Source organism: Schistocerca americana, chromosome 8, assembly GCF_021461395.2.
Source record: "Schistocerca americana isolate TAMUIC-IGC-003095 chromosome 8, iqSchAmer2.1, whole genome shotgun sequence".
Classification (NCBI taxonomy): domain Eukaryota; kingdom Metazoa; phylum Arthropoda; class Insecta; order Orthoptera; family Acrididae; genus Schistocerca; species Schistocerca americana.
The window spans coordinates 58,736,098-58,756,795 of record NC_060126.1 but is presented as its reverse complement, the minus strand read 5'-3'; the positions used below and the strand labels follow the sequence as shown (position 1 = coordinate 58,756,795).

General features: G+C 42.3%; 1 protein-coding gene across 1 annotated transcript in view; it reads left to right on the top strand.

Annotated features, from left to right (window-relative positions):
- The first annotated feature begins 6,708 nt into the window (after positions 1 to 6,708).
- The window catches only part of LOC124545527 (NACHT and WD repeat domain-containing protein 2-like), a 1,590,779-nt gene continuing 1,576,789 nt past the window's right edge, over positions 6,709 to 20,698 (top strand). Inside the window, exon 1 of the mRNA XM_047124475.1 lies at positions 6,709 to 6,804. The gene's annotated coding sequence lies outside the window, so the exon portion shown is untranslated. The remainder of the gene's footprint in view (positions 6,805 to 20,698) is intronic.

Sequence of the window (20,698 nt, the reverse complement as noted above, 5' to 3'; positions counted from 1 at the left end):
CTACAGCAGTTTTGGGCAAACTTGGCTTAGGAGAAGATACAAAGGCTTTTTGACACCACACCAACCGAATCAGTGTAGGTATACAGGCCAGAGGGGATACACATCATACTGATACTGGCTATATTTCGTAATCACCGTACAGTTTCCCTTCGGTTCCTCCACCAGTTCTGGGTGTTCTACTTTTTCTTTGTCAGGCAGTGCGTTATCTATACAAGCACCAGTCACTTTAGTGTGTCCACCGCCTATGTCGACGACAGTGTGCAATAACCATTCACAGACGGCAGTTGGCAGCACTAACAATGTACGGCATATGAAGTTTGTCGGTGAGACGCGGAGAACACTACACTCGTCGTCTTAATGCGGAAACGTTGCAATTTAGCACACGTCCGAAAGAGCATGATCACTGGAGTTCAGTCCGAGTTTTAAACAACTTCCGAAACGACTAAGTTTGTAAACTGTTCGCGCGCCGCCTTTGTAGTGCATGACAAAACGGCGCTATCGAAACCGGCGTCCCATGCGGCTGCTACGGTCGCAGGTTCGAATCCTGCCTCGGGCATGGGTGTGTGTGATGTGCTTAGGTTGGTTAGGTTTAAGTAGTTCTAAGTTTAGGGGACTGATGACCTCAGCTGTTACGTCCCATAGTGCTTAGAGCCATTTCTTTTTTTTTTTTTTTTTAAACCGGCGTCGAGGCAGCTGTGACGCACCACTGCCCAAAAGTGACAGAGATGAACGAAACCTGTGGACATGTGTACAAGCGAATCACCGTAACTACAACCCAACATATTGTTAAAGAACAGTTTTTGATCTTAGAGCAAATGAAAATGCAAATAACTTATTTACAGACCACTGATGATGCTTTACCTTAATAAACCGAAACGCGTCTGGTGGAAATAAAAAGCATTTTTTGTAGTTGCAATGACAGAACAAAAATACTCTCAAGAACTGATAGCCCAGATGGAGCAAGGTAATACCACCAGTGTCTGCTCAATGGCTGTCAACGAACGCTGCTGTGTACGGGCAACGGCAACAGATGTCTGTTTCATGATGCCATGCTGACTGCTATTCATCGGTTACAGTGGATGTAATTTGCGCGTCAATACCTTAACTGGACGTCCACTGAGTGGCTACAGGTAGCCTTTTCAGATGAACTGCGTGTCGTGTTCCCCTGGCCAGATAGCTGTTGGCATGTGTGGCGTGAAACGTCTGAAAGCAAAAATGGTTCAAATGGCTCTAAGCACTATGGGACTTAACATCTGAGGTCATCAGTCCCCTAGAACTTTGAACTACTTTAACCTAACTAACCTAAGGACATCACACACATCCACGCCCGAAGCAGGATTCGAACCTGCGACTGTAGCAGTCGCGCGGTTCCGGACTAAAGCGCCTAGCACTGCTCGGCCACCGCGGATGGAGTCTGAAAGCAAACACCCTGAAAAATCTTCAGAAGGGTCCAGGGTGGAGCAGTGGATTTGTGGTCTGGGAAATTGTTTCATGGCATTCATTGGATGATGTCGTCACTGTGCAAGGCACAATGTACCAACACAAACATGCATCTATCCTTGAGGAGTATTTCCAGCCCTAAATGCAGTCTGCTTTTTGCTTGGCACGATGGGATCTTCCAGCAGGAGAATACAACGTGCCACATAGCTCGCAGTCTATGCGCGTGGTTCTAAGAACATCAGGATGACTTTACTGCAGTCCCCTGGCCACCAGACACCGAGTATTTAAACCCAACAGCCTGTGGGACCACCTCGATCTGGGTGTTCGCGCGATAGATCCTCAAACGAGGAACTGTGAGTTAACGAGCATTTCGCTCTCAATTAAGTAGTCAGCCTTCAGGAATTGTGAAACGAACCCTGTCGTCTAGGAACGTGTGCTACAATGGACGCAGATTTACCACGAGGTGGGGAAAGTCACAGCCGTCTATTGTCTATTGAGGCCTAAGTGCTGTAGTGTGCGAGTGAGACATAGGGAAACCCAGTAAAAGGCGTTTGTGGCCAGGAAGACGTAGCAGTGTTAAATATGGTGGATCTAAGATCGGCCATAAAGGGAAACATTTATGAAAAATATTTAATTCTGTAGTAATTCAGGGAATGAAGCCACATCAATTTCAATCTACCATGCATCATACGTTTTATGGTGATCCCAATAAAACTTGAATACCGATCATATATATAATAGTTTAGGATTTACTGTTAAAGTGAAATTAACAAGTTTTGTAACAAAGACCTGAATGCTAAAATCCGAGCTCTTTGGTCAATCTTAACGGTTGACATTTTATACAGGATGTTACAAAAAGGTACGGCCAAACTTTCAAGAAACATTCCTCACACACAAATAAAGAAAAGATATTATGTGGACATGTGTCCGGAAACGCTTAATTTCCATGTTAGAGCTCATTTTAGTTTCGTCAGTATGTACTGTACTTCCTCGATTCACCGCCAGTTGGCCCAATTGAAGGAAGGTAATGTTGACTTCGGTGCTTGTGTTGACATGCGAATGGTTCATCCAGCAATGTGTCAATCCTTATTTCAGTGCAAATGCTCTCTTTACGGATGAGGCTTCATTCCAAAGTGATCAAATTGTAAATTTTCACAATCAACATGTGTGGGCTGACGAGAATCCGCACGCAATTGTGCAATCACGTCATCAACACAGATTTTCTGTGAACATTTGGGCAGGCATTGTTGGTGATGTCTTGATCGGCCCCATGTTCTTCCACCTACGCTCAATGGAGCACGTTATCATGATTTCATACGGGATACTCTACCTTTGCTGCTAGAACATGTGCCTTTACAAGTACGACACAACATGTGGTTCATGCACGATGGAGCTCCTGCACATTTCAGTCGAAGTATTCGTACGCTTCTCAACAACAGATTCGGTGACCGATGGATTGGTAGAGGCGGACCAATTCCATGGCCACCACGCTCTCCTCACCTCAACCCTCTTGACTTTCATTTATGGGGACATGTCTACGCAACACCGGTACCAAATGTAGAGGCTCTTCGTGCTCGTATTGTGGACGGCTGTGATACAATACACCATTCTCCAGGGCTGCATCAGCGCATCAGGGATTCCATGCGACGGAGGGTGGATGCATCTATCCTCGGTAACGGAGGACTTTTTGAACATTTCCTGTAACAAAGTGTTTGAAGTCACGCTGGTAAGTTCTGTAGCTGTGTGTTTCCATTCCATGATTAATGTGATTTGAAGAGAAGTAATAAAATGAGCTCTAACATGGAAGGTAAGCGTTTCCGGACACATGTCCACATAACGTATTTTCTTTCTTTGTGTGGGACGAATGTTTCCTGAAAGTTTGGCCGTACCTTTTTGTAACACCATCTATATAAGCGCATCATTAAAACGACAAATGTTGTAAATATATCACTGTAACTTTATTTGTTTAAAACATACAGTAAATTTATCAGTATTTTCAATTAAGCATCTGATCATCATTTCCTCCACACAGAACACATTGAACGATGACAGCATGACGCCTTATTGAATCTTTAGGTAATAGAATATTTGTTGCAAAGTTTAGTGCATAATACTTACTTTTGCTCATTCATACGAAAGCGCATTTGTGCAAGGCTACTGGACGTGACATTCAAAGTTAAGAAGGAAATGGTATTGGTTTTATGTAAAGGAATTTAACGTTTATTATATAATGGATATTATTGTTACTTTACTTAGAAAGTGAAAGTGGTCAAGCTTTGATTATTTAAATATGTTAAAATGTGAAATAATGTAGAATAAGCTGTAGCCAATCAGATGGATGGCTTCAGGAGAGGTAACTGCCCTAGTCAGTTGGGCGAGGATATTCGGCACGCGGGAGACGCGGCCGTGGACGGGCAGAGGCAGTTCTAGTCGAGGCAAAGGAGAGAGTTCGGACGGAGACGCGAAAGCGGACAGTTCGGCTGGAGACACCAAAGCCAGTTCGGATTCAGACGCGATAGCGGACAGTCGGTCTTTAGGCAGTTAGGAGGTGAAACGACTCAGAAAATTTCGCGTTGTGTGGTATCGCGGTACTTAGTCTCTGAATGGTGAGCAGCTGCGCGCCTGCTGTGACCTCTTAACTTTTCGTGTTGTTAACGAGGCGGAGTATTGGACTTGTGTATCGCGATGCGATTGTGAATGATCGAACTGTATCAAATGGATATGCCCTCGAGTGTAATAGCAATTCTAAATACTGCAGCGTCCCCTTAGAAAAATTAATGAATTACTGTGCCGGTAAGCCCCTACGTTATTTGATTTTCAAACAGCTGAGCAGAACTGAACGTACTCAGACATTTCGCTCTTTACCTATTCTGATCAATACTAAAGTGACACACAATATTTTTAGCGCAACGCTATCTGACTTTTAATAATCCGTACAAAAGAATGGCCCTGACTAACATTAACCTATACCTTTCACAAATCACTTCCCTCACAAAAATCTTCGTTACTCAAGCTACTGCAATACAGCGAGCGCCAATACTGCCAGCTAAATAAAAGATTCAAACTACGGAAGGCACTCACTACTGATAGGCACAGTTAGCAAATGAAAGATTTTGATAGAGAACAAACAATGTATTTACCTGAATAGTGTTCAAAAGTCGTATTATATATATCAGTTCATGACATCCAGTCTTACAAATTTACTGCCTCTGTCTAGATCATCCGCTCTCAAAATTCCGCCATTTCTCTCCCCACATCCACCACTGCTGGCGGCTCACCTCCAACTGCGCAACGCTACGCGCTGTTAACAGCCTACTGTCCAACACTACAATAGCGACTATTTCAACAATGCAAACCAGACACTGACTGCACACAGCACAGCCAGCGATTTTCATACAGAGCACTACGTGGCGTTACCAATAAAAAAACCTAAACAGCCTACTTAAATACGACTACTTTAGCTATTAGTTTTCTTTGTGAATAAACATTATTGTAACCAAATAGCAGCTGTGGCTACATCATTTATGGGTCATTAATTTAGTTCCCGATATTATTATTACTGTTACTATATGTTACATTAACTTAGTTTCATACAAATTCGTAAACTTGCCATCAGCCGCACAATTTAAGGAAAGGCTCACAAGTGTCTAGGTTCGAATGGCTCTGAGCACTATGGGACTTAACATCTTAGGTCATCAGTCCCCTATAACTTAGAACTACTTAAACCTAAGTAAGAACATCACACACAACCATGCCCGAGGCAGGATTCGAACCGGCGACCGTAGCGGTCTGGCGGTTCCAGACTGAAGCGCCTAGAACAGCTCGGCCACACCATCCGACTGTCTATTTTAGGGCTGTAATGCGACTCATACGGTTCAACACCTAGACGAGTTTGAGCCAAGACATTTCGACGAAGAGGAACCTCATGTGAGCCCGAACATCTTTGGAATGCTTTTTGCTCGCATAACAGAGTGCAGCTCGCCACGGAAATGGAGTCGGCATGGCTCTATATGCCTGTCTGTACGTTCCAGAATCCTTTCTGCACGTTGTAATGGTACTTCAATTACGCAAGCATTACGGCACCTCATCTGAACCTCTATACCAGCAATATTCTACTGTATTTCTGTGAAGTAGTTGACATATTTCTGAGACCACATTCAGATTTGATTTATCTTTTGATACATCGATATGTTTATATTGCAATGATATTATTCTTATGTGTATTCTTTCGTCACTATGATCTTTGACGTACTTGTAACTCTGATTTTTGGGCGCGTAAACGATTTTGCTAGTTAGTTGTTGAGTTGTTAGAGAGTCGGACCTTGAAAAGGTCAAGTTTGGGCGTCATGTTGGAAAGATGCATTTTGTAATTGGCTTATAAAATGTGAGGAAGATGTTTTCAAGTATGTTTTGTATTGTGAAGTGATATTGCAATAAAAGCAATTAAAAGGAAGTGTAACTAAATTTCGGAGTGCTGATTATTTTTTTACATCACCATTGTCCAGCAAAAGTGTAATCTCCAAGAATGGTTTGTGAAGCGCATCTACATAACTTTTGAATATAGCAGGATAAAACCTAGGCCTCTTTGCATCCGAGCTTGGAATCATAACCACCTACATTTTCAACGATTGAGCCATGATTTTACGAGACCAGCGTGGGAAACACAAAAAGATGAGTGCCTAGTTTTTTGATTATTACATGAAATGACTCTGATAACACCTGCCACATAATATGACTGTTGTTGCCCGAAAATGCAGTATTTAGCAGCTTGAGCAACACCACGATCATTATTAAATGCTGACCTTTGTTGTGGTAGGGTTGTTAGAACGTCCACATGGCAAAAGCTGGTTATTCAAGCTTTTGACAGACGGACATATTAATGTGACCAGACGGAGTATGTGTGACGCCTGTATCGGATAAATCGTATGTAAATTAGTATCGAGCGCTTCAGTGAAGTCTGGTATCGACTACTATGGTAATGAAAAATTACCTGCCCTGCAGTTACATGTCAGCCTGAACTGTGCTGCGTATTCGCAGGCAGCCTGCAGCTGCAGCATACGCTGGCTGGGCCGGCCCTGCCGTGTTTGCGCCTCGGCTGTGCGGGCGTCGCGGCGCTGCGCGGTACCTGTTGCTCGCGCTAGGTGGAGGCGGCGGCGGCGGCGGCGGCGGCGGCGGCGGCCGGGCCAGCCACGAGCGCCTCAGTCGCGCTCCGACCGCGCTGCCGCCGCCACGTGTAGCGAGCGCTGCGTGCCGCGTCTTCCCGCGAGTGTCGCGTCTGCGTCTGCGTCTACCTGCCGCTGCTCAGCAGCAGACCCGGGGCCCGGGCGCCACCCGCTGCTGACGTCAGCTCCAGGCGGCCGTCTCGTAAGTACACAGGCGCTCAGCACGCGCGTCCAAATCACGCCCTCGTTACTCGCAACCTCGGCAGCTCCTCTGGAGCGGAGCGGCGAGAGACTCGTGGCTCGAGTACATGCGCGATTCAATCCCTGTCGTTCTACTAGCGAAAAGCAAAATAATGGATGTTCTGTAACGAAAATTATACGCGTGATAAGTACACGTTTAGTGGAAAAACTGTTCGACCTATGTCATATATTTGACCCCCATCTACTTCTTAAATCTTCGTTGCACCGACAGACTGGTCTGAGACATAGACGAGAACAATGTTAATCCCAGGTATGTTATAACAACATACTGTGTGTAGCGTGGCGTAGGACCGGGTGATCAAAAAGTCAGTATAAATATGAAAACTCAATAAATCACGGAATAATGTAGATAGAGAGGTACAAATTGACACACATGATTGGAATGACATGGGGTTTTATTAGAACCAAACAAATACAAAAGTTCAAAAAATGTCCGACACTTGGCGCTTCATCAGATCAGAATAGCAATAATTAGCATAACAAAGTAAGACAAAGTAAAGATGATGTTCTTTACAGGAAATGCTGAATATGTCCACCATCATTTCTCAACAATAGCTGTAGTCGAGGAATAACGTTGTGAACAGCACTGTAAAGCATGTCCGGAGTTATGGTGAGACATTGGCGTCGGATGATGTCTTTCAGCATCCCTAGAGATGTCTGTGGATCACGATACACTTGCGACTTCAGGTAACCCCAAAGCCAATAATCGCACGGATTGAGGTCCGGGGACCTGGGAGGCCAATCATGACGAAAGTGGCGGTTGAGCACACGATCACCACCAAACGACGCTCATCTATCGGACATTTTGTGAACTTTGTTTTTTTTTGTTTTTTTTTTGTTTTTTTTTTTTGTTCTAATGAAACCCTATGTCATTCCAAGCATGTGTGTCAATTTTTACCTCTATCTGCATTATTCCGTGGTTTATTAAGTTTTCAAATTTATAGTGACTTTTTGATCACCCGGTATTTACCTCCGTGCCATATACAATGCGCTTTGCGTAATGAAACAATAAAACTGCAATATAAATACAGAAAATGTGTATTAGATACTGAGCAAGTCTCTGAAGCTTATTTTGATGCATTTTATGTACAAATGTTGCACCGTAACTACGAAAAATGAAAGGGGGATCCACTACGTTCTTTAAGATGTGTAATTCTTCTCTTTGTTACTGAACGTAACGCAGAGGACTATACCTATTGCTTTCAATCAATATCTGAAATGAAAAATGGTATCATTAAATTGTCAAGTCAGACACAGTTCTGTTTGTCTTCTTCTTTCACCGCTCTAGAATAATGAAACATATACCAGGGTTATTCGGAAAGTAAAGAACGACTGGTCGCGAAATGGAAACCACAGTGAAAATATGATCAAATTTCGCACAGGTATGTTGGGCAGTGTCTTTAGTATGCCCGTCGATCGCGTTACGTCGTTCTTTTTAGTTCTGAGCACACAGGGAGCACATAAAGATACCTAGAACAGTAGTGTCTCCCACCAAGTACGAGGGCCTGTTGAGAAATTTCGCCTAAAGCTACGCAGCCAACATTACATAACTGTAGTGCGTTTTCTTGTTCGAGACAATAATTCTCAGCAGCATTCTGCAGGGGCAATGAAGATGCTCCTGCATCGTTTTCAGTTGGAAATGTTTGATTAACCATAATACAGCCCGTAATCGTCTGCCTCTGAGTTTCATCTCTGCTCACATGAACCGCTGGCAATGATGACAACATTTTGGCACAGACAACGAGCTGTAGACCAGCGCAGAGATTTGGCAGAAAACATTGGCCGCTGCCTTCTATAACGAGGGTATTGGAAAGTTGGTACAACGCTACGACTAACGTCTAAGTCGGATGGCGGCTATGGAGATAAGTAGCTGGAAGTTGTAGCTAACTGTAGCACATAAAACAGTTTTGATTTTCGCTGTGGTTTCCATTTCGTACCCTATCGTTTCTTACTTTCCGAACAGCCGTCGTAGAAATCAGAGGGCACAGTGTTCGCAAAAATTTACCAAGAGGTGCCAACATAGGAAAATTTCAGCTTGTTTTATTACTGAATCGGCGAGTTTCACAGTTTATAATGATTCGATAGCAAAATTTACGCAAAACTTATTGTATGTCAAACGAATGACAAATATACACCAACAGATTTTTATACATTATTTCGATATCATTAGTAAAAGTACTTTTTTAGTAAATACACAGTATACAGGGTGTTACAAAAAGGTACGGCGAAACTTTCAGGAAACATTCCTCACACACAAATAAAGAAAAGATGTTATGTGGGCATGTGTCCGGAAACGCTTAATTTCCATGTTAGAGCTTATTTTAGTTTCGTCAGTATGTACTGTACTTCCTCGATTCACCACCAGTTGGCCCAATTGAAAGAAGGTAATGTTGCCTTCGGTGCTTGTGTTGACATGCGACTCATTGCTCTACATTACTAGAATCAAGCACATCAGTACGTAGCATCAACAGGTTAGTGTTCATCACGAACGTGGTTTTGCAGTCAGTGCAATGTTTACAAATGCGGAGTTGGCAGATGCCCATTTGATGTATGGATTTGCACGGGGCAATAGCCGTGGCGTGGTGGGTTTGTATCGAGACAGATTTCCAGAACGAAGGTGTCCCAACAGGAAGACGTTCGAAGCAATTGATCGGTGTTTTAGGGAGCACGGAACATTCTAGCCTACGACTCGCGACTGGGGAAGACCTAGAACGACGAGGACACATGCTATGGACGAGGCAATTCTTCGTGCAGTTGACGATAACCCTAATGTCAGCGTCAGAGAAGTAACATTGACCACGTCACTGTATGGAGAGTGCTACGGGAGAACCAGTTGTTTCCGTACCATGTACAGCGTGTGCAGGCGCTATCAGCAGCTGATTGGCCTCCACGGGTACACTTCTGCGAATGGTTCATCCAACAATGTGTCAATCCTCATTTCAGTGCAAATGTTCTCTTTACAGATGAGGCTTCATTCCAACGTGATCAAATTGTAAATTTTCACAATCAGCATGTGTGGGCTGACGAGAATCCGGACGCAATTGTGCAATCACGTCATCAACACAGATTTTCTGTGAACGTTTGGGCAGGCATTGTTGGTGATGTCTTGATTGGGCCCCATGTTCTTCCACCTACGCTCAATGGAGCACGTTATCATGATTTCATACGGGATACTCTACCATTGCTGCTAGAACATGTGCCTTTACAAGTACGACACAACATGTGGTTCATTCACGATGGAGCTCTTGCACATTTCAGTCGAAGTGTTCGTACGCTTCGCAACAACAGATTCGGTGACCGATGGATTGGTAGAGGCGGACCAATTCCATGGCCTTCACGCTCTCCTGACCTCAACCCTCTTGACTTTCATTTATGAGGGCATATGAAAGCTCTTGTCTACGCAACCCCGGTACCAAATGTAGAGACTCTTCGTGCTCGTATTGTGGACGGCTGTGATACAATACGCCATTCTCCAGGGCTGCATCAGCGCATCAGGGATTCCATGCGACGGAGGGTGGATGCATGTATCCTTGCTAACGGAGGACTTTTTGAACATTTCCTGTAACAAAGTATTTGAAGTCACGCTGGTACGTTCTGTTGCTGTGTGTTTCCATTCCATGATTACTGTGATTTGAAGAGAAGTAATAAAATGAGCTGTAACATGGAAAGTAAGCGTTTCCGGACACATGTCCACATAACGTATTTTCTTTCTTTGTGTGTGAGGAATGTTTCCTGAAAATTTGGCCGTACCTTTTTGTAACACCCTGTATATTGTAATGTTGTTGTTACGAATATGAACGCCACCATTTTCTTTCAAAGACCTGGAATTATGTCCTTCTTACGAGTTAATCAATATTATTCTACTATAAATTCACAACTAAAATTTTTTCATGTATCGTTGCGATACAGAAAACCTTGTTCGACAGCAACCAAAATAAGCATGAGAATATGCCAAGTTACTATCATTCGAAGTGGTGAAACAGAACTACACTTAAAGAGTGGTGCGATTTAGTAGGATCGTACACAATCGTTGGACAAATATTTTGTAATGGCTCTGAGCACTATGGGACTTAACTGTAGAGATCATCAAGCGCCTAGAACTTAGAACTACTTAAACCTAACTAACCTAAGGACAACACACACATCCATGCCCGAGGCAGGATTCGAACCTGCGACCGTAGTGGTCGCGCGGCTCCAGACTTTAGCGCCTAGAACCGCTCTGCCACCCAGGCCGGCAAATATTTTGTAATAAGTGTGAAGTCAATTGGAACGCCCTTGCAGACGTCTATGCTAGCTGGCAAGAAAAATACGGGAATATTACTGGAATTTTCATGTGTTTTGTATTTCCCTAGTTGCTCCAGTTTTATTCTTATTAATCTCTTCTTGGAGTTGCGATCCGTCTTTGCACCTAAACACAAAGCTGTTCATTTTTATGCCATACTGTATGCGCCTCGCTTTTTTTTATTTCCATTGCATCATTAGTGGTCTGTAATACTGGTATATGTTTGACGTATGCACGTAACTAATGTGGTTCCCAATGAATTACTATATTACAGTTTTTTGACCGTTCTCTTATGGTTACGTAAGGAATACCATCTTCATGCGCTAGTTTCGTAAGGTTTTGAGATCTTATTGCCTCGTGGTGTTCTGGAATAGTTAACAAAAACGCATCGTAAGGAAAGCGTTTAGCAGAGATGTGTTTCAAACACATGATGTAGGCAGGGAAAAAGAGGTGCAGTGGCAGGTCCACACGTAGCGTGGTAACAAGATCCCAAAAATTCGTAAGTGGAATCAAACAGCAATTTAACTTTAAGCAAGGTGCTCCACAAAAATGTGTTTCCTACGAAATAATAAGGCGAAAACGAAAAATTGCAATTCATTTCTGTATCTAGAAATCTAACGTCATTCCAAAACGTTTCGCTGCTTTATTAATAAGTAACAGAAAAGTTAAAATGGTGATTTTAGCTGATCACCTAACTTTAGCAGATCGCACGGGTCATACAACCACGTGAAATCGTCAGAAAACTTTGTCTTTGGGATGTTGTTCAACACATGCCCCACTTTGGCTTGAATGTCGGTTACGTTGTCAAAGGGTTGACCCTTCACGAGATTCTCTGCACTTTCTCGTTTTGTGATAGGTCGGTACTGATATCATAAAGTCTCGTCACCTTTGATGATTTTTCCACAAGGCACTTTGTCGTTTTGTGATAGGTCGGTACTGATATCACAAAGTCTCGTCACCTTTGATGAGTTCTCCACAAGAGAACTAGCCACTGTTTCTATTTCAGTAAGAGTCGCAGCAGGCGTCGGGACTAAAGCTGTGCTGGACAAAATTTGCCCACACATTCCTCTTCTTCAAAACATTGTGGAAAATATCTTGGACAATTGATTTAAAGACGTGTCTCTATTGCGATACGTGACGTAACATCGTTGTCACACTACGACCGAGCGTCCACTGCTTAACGCTTCCTTCACACGTTGGTCAGACACACTTCTGTAACCGTCATCATCATTTTGTCATCATCGACGTGCAAGTGCCGAAATAGTGTCAAATAAAAATGGCTTGCACAAGGTGGGCGAATTCCCGAACTGTCCAGAAGAGGACTTCCAGCCAACAAGCTCCCGTCGTAGTTACTGAGCATCGCTTGTGCGCCAGGAATAAAATCAGTCTCGGAACCTTTTGGACAGCGGATGTACACGTTCAACTTCTATACAATAAACATATATTACAGGCCACTGAGGACCCATCGCAAATAAAAGGAAGAGAAACACGTGTATTATAAAAATAAACAGACTTTTATTCAGTTGCGTAGACGGAACACATCTCGAAGATGAAAATATTATTTTGATTAATCTCATAATTGTGCCAAGCTGAATTTTGAAGGATAGTTCCTTCGGTAAACAAGAAATATTATACGAATTTTCGATTAAATCAAATAAGAGCTTTCTCTAATTCCTTTACCAAAATACATTTTACGCTCTAGCATCTATTTTATCTCTTCCTTTACACAACATCCGGCAGTGTCATCCTTCGTCCCTGATTGGGCCATTTAGCTTCATATGCAACCGTGATAATTTAAATAAGACCATTACTGAAAGAGATGCAACAGATTTATATTTTTAACATGCCACACTTCAGAAACAAGGGCACACTAAAAAGTAACTTCACCGAATGTTTTATATAATTTTTTTCAAAGATTTTTAAAAAGTGAAACACTGTGTTAACGTTGTACATCATTATTCTTCATGTCTACATATTTATTTATCGGCCTTTTCACTCTGGCGAGGAACACATTTCTTCAAACAAGAACCTGTTTGTTGAAACAGTCACTTTAGAACATTTGACTTTGTTGACGGAGCTAAAACCTCGTCCCTGCCTACACTGAGTCTTCATTATCAACGTGAAGTCCTCTAAGGTGTTCTTCAAATTTTGGAGAAGATGAAAATCGGATGAAGTTAAGTCTGGACATCTAGTATAAATTTGGGCAAACATCACGGTTTTACTAGCAGCTTGCTGCTTGCCCGACTCCTTACTATGCATGTTTGTGCAAGCGTTCAGATGTGTGTATGCTTGAGCCTGTGTACCTAGAGTAGGAAGGCTTGAGCAAGTATTCGTCCATTACTTTTATTTCCTTTTAATTTGCTCCTGTTAAATTAAAACTGCTAGAAAGGATGTAGGACGAGTCGATGAATACAAAATTGCGTGCAGAAAAGGAGAAAACGAACAATACTGTGAAACAGATTGCGTGACGTGTCTACTGCGAGTAGTTATTATGGGAGTAGTATTTTCATTTCTCTAGTCACTCTTTAATCCAGACATCACATTTCCTGTTTTATTATTTTGGTATCACAAACATAAAGGCTGCCTACTCCAGCACATCGTCTTCCGCGCTCGATATGTTCTGATAAACAAACTGATGTTTGTGTAAGCCTGCTTGAGTTCTGTGGAGGCGCAAGCAGTTTGTGATGATCTGAAAATTTGGAAATTTGTTGTAAGACCTTATGGGACCAAACTGCTGAGGTCATCGGTCCCTAAGCCTACACACTACTTAATGTAACTTAAAGTAACTTATGCTGTGGGCAACACACACACCCATGCCCGAGGGAGGACTCGAACCTCCGACGAGGAAAGCCTCACGGACCGTGACAAGGCGCCAAGACCGGGCGGCTACCCCGCGCCGCTCAGATGATCTGATTTCACCGGCATTCTACTCATGATGAGATGTTCTGCTGACAAGCTGAAGATCGACATTTTCTTCATTCGCACTGCGTCCACGTATCCTCGACTGTCAAGTCAAAAACAGTATCAAACTGAACGCCTGGTGACACACAAGAGGTACGGGGGCTGTTCACAAAGTACTGCAATGCATTTTTTTCAACACATCACATTATTCGCCACGCTTTTCACTACAAAACCCAATTTTTCAACATAATCTTCGTTTACTGCGAAGGCCTAACGCCACCCTACTGGGAGGGCCCGCATGTTCGCCTGCTACCGCTCTATTGGTGGACGTCAGACCAACGTCTTGCTGCATCAGTAATCTCCCCATCATCCACATACTGCTTCCCGCGCAGTGTCCTTCAATCGGCCAAACTAAGGATGGCAGTTATCACTAAAACAGCCGGTTTTCGGTTGCATAATTGTTCTTTTTTCAACGCCAGTTTAACCTGTGTGTTACAGCCGGTGAAAATAACCCGTTTGAGAAATAGGCGACTTTCTGCTTTTATTATTATTATGCTATGTATTAAACGTAGAGGTCGAACAAAGACAGACATTTTGACTCTTTCAGTTTCCAGACACATAGAATCAAAATATTTAAATTAAATACGCAAATCCACCGTCCGCTGGTTTTCTAGAAATGTGATACGTGATTGAATACCACAAAAAAACCGCTTTTATTCTCCTACTGACTCTGATTTTTTTGAAATTCTGCTCAAAAGTAAGGTTGTAATCTAGAATCATCTTACTAGCTGGGCATTACGTATAGTTAGCGCTAAAAGTGAAAACTGTGGTTGCAGAACTGTTTTCCACGTTAATTCGTCCGTTTCAAAAGCTACAAACAGATAAAGGCATATAACGCATACACGGGAAACAGACCAGATACTTTGTATTTTTATTGTAAGCTATGAATTGTTAAGTTTTAAGTTCTCTACGATTATGACGTCGCAAGTTTGTTGTGACTCCTCCCGTTCTCAATATTTTAATGGGGCAGGATACTTGATTAACACTGCACTTCGTAAAAACCTTCCAGACCAGGGATGGTGCCTTCTGTAGTATTACTAACGCTCCATGACAAGGGCGAGAAACTACCGTATATGCCAGATGGAACAAGTCTCGCTCACTGCACGTACACATGTGCCATCCAGTAGGCCGTGCCACATGATAACATGTACACTATTGTCTGGCCAATGCTGTACCAATTCTTGTGACACGTGTTTTGCTGCTCGTTTCTGTCGGCGCTATTATTAAAATATCACTGATCGCTTTTCCCATTTTCTGTAACAACACATACTTGCAGCCAGTAGAAATTCTATGAATAACAATTCCTTATTAAAAGAAAAAACATTTATTTAAAAACCGGAAATTATACTACTGCTGCCATGAGTAAATCATGTTTCGGCTTCTTTTTACCCAGTTACCAGCCAAAAGAAAAATAACGCCTTTTATTACCGCGAATAAACAAATACCGAAAAATACCGGTTATTCTGAACTAAAATACCGGTATCGGTATTAGCTGGTCGGTTTTCCCCAGCCCTAGGCCAAACAGATGGAAACCGCAGGGTAAGAGTTCCGGGCTGTAGGGTGGATGGGGAGGAACAGTGTACTCCAGCTGGTGGACGACTGTGTCAGCACTCCAGCACTACCACCACAGAGGTCCTGTTCTGCAGCGTGGTGTTACGCTGTGACCCGGCGATCCACTCGAATGAGAGTGTCCGCACGTTGCAACACGGCAACAGTCACAGCTGTGTGCGGGCGGTTGGCACGCGGCCGATCGCTAGGTCTGCGCGACTTTGTTCCGATGCTGACAGACGCCTAAGTCAGCGACACACATCGTGCTTTTGTTGACTACCAACTCTCCGCCGGTGAATACCTGCAATGCCCTGATTTCTCGTCAAAGGAAACTGAATTACAGCTCTCTGTTTCGAAAGCATCTCTGTCACGGACTCCATTTTGAAAGTTAAGTATAGCCATCGGTCAGAACGTTATGAAAGTTTAGGGGCTAAAACGGGATTATTCCACAATGTCCCACAACGAATTACACATTTTTTTTTTCAACCCGAAGTGGCCGAGAAAAATGTGTTGCATTACTTATGTAACGCTCCTCGTACATTTGGAAAATTTCTAAACTGAAAATGATACACGCTCTCCAAATTTGCCTACATGATTTCCTATGACTACACAGGCTGTTCCACAATGTGCTGGAGAGGGGATTAACTAGATACATTTTTGTTTAGGAACCCTAGTTCGGAACTGTATCGTTTTGGTGTAAAATAAGGCTGAAGATCGGATCACTTCCAAATCTGCCGCTTTGCTGGTCGCACACAGACATAGAAGAGCGAGCCTCTTCAGTGCATGCTGTGGTCATGACGTCACACACCATTTTCGTCAGACTGAAACAACGGCAGCGAGGAACTGTCACGTTCGCAGCTCTACTAGGAGTGTTGTCTGTGGTGCTACGTGTCTGAAGAGGACGTTCTCCGTGTAGCAGAACAGAGGCAGGCGACGAATGCTGGACGCTGACCACATCACGGACTCCCATAGAACACGCACGCACGACTCATTCTACGCGCTTTTTGCTTACCATGAAGTGGGAGATTTCAGAGTGATCCGACCTTCAGGATTATTTTACATTCAGACGGTATGTTTTCGGATGTGGGTTCGTTATGAACTTCACTTACTAAGTCCCTACTACATCCCCTACTAACCTGTGAGAGTGACTGAGGAACTCCCTGCATAAAGTACGAATCCATTGACAGCAACAACAGTTCGAACACAGCAGGAGCTAGTCGGCCTTATAATAACAGGAAAACGGTTAACTTAGTGAAACAACGATTTCTTTTGGAGACTGCCAATAGCAAGAAAAGTGTTGCTGAAATAGAGAAATTTGATGTCATTGAATACAAATTTAAGTGCTGCGAAGTCTTTTACGAAGATATTTGTAGGAAGTGTAGCCTTGTTCCGAAATAAAACGTGGAAGATGAACAATATTCAGACAAGAAATTAACAGTTAATAGAAAACTTTGAAATATGGTGCTACAGAAAAATTCTGACAAGTACAAGGGCAGTTCATGGAACTAATGAGCAGGTACTGTATCGAAATGGGGAAAAGAAGAATGTGTCAGAAGTTGACTAAAAGAAGGGATTGGTTGATGAGGCACCTTCTGAAACATCAAAGGATCGTCAGTTTATTAGTCAATTTATTAGTGAAAGGAAGTGTGAGGGATAACGTTTGTAGAGGGAAATCAAGTCTTGAACAAAGTAATCAGGGGAAAAAAACCGATGTAGCATGAGGTGGTTATGCAGAGATAAAGAGGCTGTCACAGGTTACACGAGAATGGGGAATTGCATCAGTGTTCTGAATGGAGAAAGGAAAAAAATTGAAGAAAAGAATAATAAGCTGGAAGACTACAAATCTTATTGAAATTACACAATTGTGTTTGTGGTGTGGTAGCCGTCTAGTAGTATTCTTTAAGGGGAGACGGAACGATGAAAATAACAAAATTAACGTTTTTTGTTTTTTCATTATAAAATTATTTGCAGTTTTCTGAATAAAGCAAGTCAAGTTTCACCCTTCGAAGTGAATTCTAAGTATGTTTTTTATCGCTTCAAAGTTGACGCGCCGTGTAAACGGTTATACGAATTTGTGTATCACCTCTGACGGCGCCGCTCGCTGGCTGCAAGCAGGGTATCTTTGCGGAATTAGACAGTGGTTTGTTTTTCAACGTTGTATGGTTTTATCTCTGTGACAAGTGACTGTTCATATCGGTAAACATAAACGCTATACCGTGTGTGTTGACTTGTGGAGTTTGCTTTGTGTTGTTTAGCTGTTCAATCATGCGTATTTGACGAATTTTACTCGTACCTGTTTTACGTACTTGGTTTGTGGATATCAATATGCCCCGTTTCAGCAATCGAGTGTTTAATAAAAGGCCAATGAGTGGAAGAAGAAATCTTTGGTTGTTTCGAAGGGAGATGCTGCTCAGTCTGCTTCACCGACTACTCCAAATGAATGTGGTAGACCTTCTTCCAGCAAGAAACTTTGTGACAGAACAGAAAAATTTGAAAACTATGAAAGTGACAGTAATGATGTGAATGAAGTAATTAACATTTCCTTGCTCTCTAATATTTTGAAACATAGCGTATTATGCCAAGTTTGCAAAGAAAGAGGACTGGAATTGAAAATAACTTCACACATTGGTTTGGCATGTAAAATGTTATTGAAGTGTAACAAATGTGCTGCAGAAGATGCGTTTTCTAATTCCTACATGATTCCTCGTAGTAGTAATAGTGGAAAGAAGGTGTATGATATAAGTGTTAGGCTAGTGTATGGCTTGCGTTGCATTGACAAGGGCAGTGCTGCAGGGGCAATGTTATGTGGAATTATGAACTTGCCAAAACCACCAACGAAGTTTGTATTTTACAATGAATTGGTGGGATCTTCTGCTGTAGATGTTGCTCAAGCAACAATGAAGAAAGCAGTTGTAGAAGCTGTGACAGGTAATGGGAATTGCAGAGATTTAACTGTTGCTTTAGATGGATCATGGCAACGTAGAGGTCATAAATCTCTAAATGGAGTTGTAGCAGCTACCAGTGGAGACAGTTGCAAAGTAATTGATGTTGCTATTCTCTCAAAACATTGTAGAAGTAAGGGTAATACCAAGGACAAACATAGTGAATGTTGTGAAGCAAATTTTCACGGCACGATGGGAGCGATTGAAGTAGAGGTAGTGAAAGCAATTTTCGCAGATCACGGGAGTGGTATAACGTACGATACACTAACTATCTAGGAGATGGTGATTCTGAGAAATATGAAGCTGTAGAGGAACTTATGGCAATGATATTCACATTAAAAAACAGGAGTGCATTGGACATGTACAGAAGCGCATGGGGACTACCTTGCGCAAACTAAAGCAGACATTAGTATCTCAGAAGCTTAGTGATGGTAAGACCCTTGGAGGAAGATGGACAGATGAAGCAATTGATAGAATGCAGAGGTATTATGGGTGTGCAAATAGGCAAAATGCAAGACACATGGAGCATATATGGAGAGCAGTATGGGAATTATTTTTTTTTCTTACTGCATCAACAAATGAGCACCCACAACATGCACTGTGTCCCACAGATGATGACTCATGGTGTAAGTACCAATCAGGAAAGGAATATGCCCATAAAAACTTTGCCAAATGCTGTAATTGATGCAAATAAGCCCATATTCAGAGATTTATTGGAAAAGTGTTTACATGGGAAAACACAAAATCCAAATGATAGTGTAAATAAGTGAATATGGATTAGGATTCCCAAAAGAGTGATTTACAGATAAACACATTGCATTTTGGAGTGTATGATGCAGTGGCTACATCCAATGAAGGAAACATTATCAAAATGTGATGTGCTGAAACGTTTAGGTTTCCAACCAAGGACACAACACCATTTCAACAATACGCCTAATTGATGAAAGAATGAACATTCACTGAACATGTAGTCCAAATTTCAGAGCAATATGTTTAATGGCTTTAGAAAAAAATGTTCCTTCTATTTGCTAAAATTATTATGGAGGAGATGTATCATTCCGGTTCCCCTTAAATGACTTGATTTCGCCATCGACCATACCACCTACTACAATAGCTACTACTACAATTTCAACCTTAGGTCGAGTATAAAGTCATTTAAAAGATTAATGGTTCAAATGGCTCTGAGCACTATGGGACTCAACCGCTGAGGTCATTAGTCCCCTAGAACTTAGAACTAGTTAAACCTAACTAACCTAAGGACATCACACACATCCATGCCCGAGGCAGGATTCGAACCTGCGACCGTAGCGGTCTTGCGGTACCAGACTGCAACGCCTTTAACCGCACGGCCACTTCGGCCGGCCTAAAAGATTAATGATACGGTATTACAGGCGTCCTGAATGCCGTAGTTACATAATACAGACTGCAAATGGAAACACTGTCTTTCCTTTTTAACTTATACTTTTTACACGGTCGTCTGCCGAGTTATTTAGTCTTTCCTCTATAGTTGGAATTGGATGGTTGCAAGAATCCTGGACAATAGGATGAAAAATAAGAAAAGAAACAAAAGCTGGAAAGTTTTGGATGTTCTTCTTCAAAGCGCACGGTTATTATTTGAGTGAATTAAGAGTTCATTCTTAACTAAGAAGATTATTTTCCCCATGTCATAACTGGAACGCTGTAGAAGGTGTTAATTCGGTACTGACATCTTTCACAGCCCTCACACAGACCGATCAAAGGGAAGTGAAAGAAATATAGAAAAATCGTATCTGAAAAGAATGGAATATTCTTTATGAAAGCGTATCCGCAGAGAGTCAGGGGCCATAGAAATTATTCTTTTCTTTGCAGGATTTTCTTGAAACAAGTTAAGGAAATTAATTCATACTATTTTAAAGTAAAACCACCTAAAACTTTCATGAAAATAAATCTGAAATATTGGCCAAGTAGCGAAGTCGCCTAGCGAGTGGGTGAATGCAAAATTTTGTGGGGGAAAGCCTTCTGAAAGTAAAGAAACATGTCGTCTGTTATTCGAACTTAAAACAACCACGTAACGTCTTCATTATATCAAACGTTACTCTCTTCTGAGAAAAATTCAGGCTAAA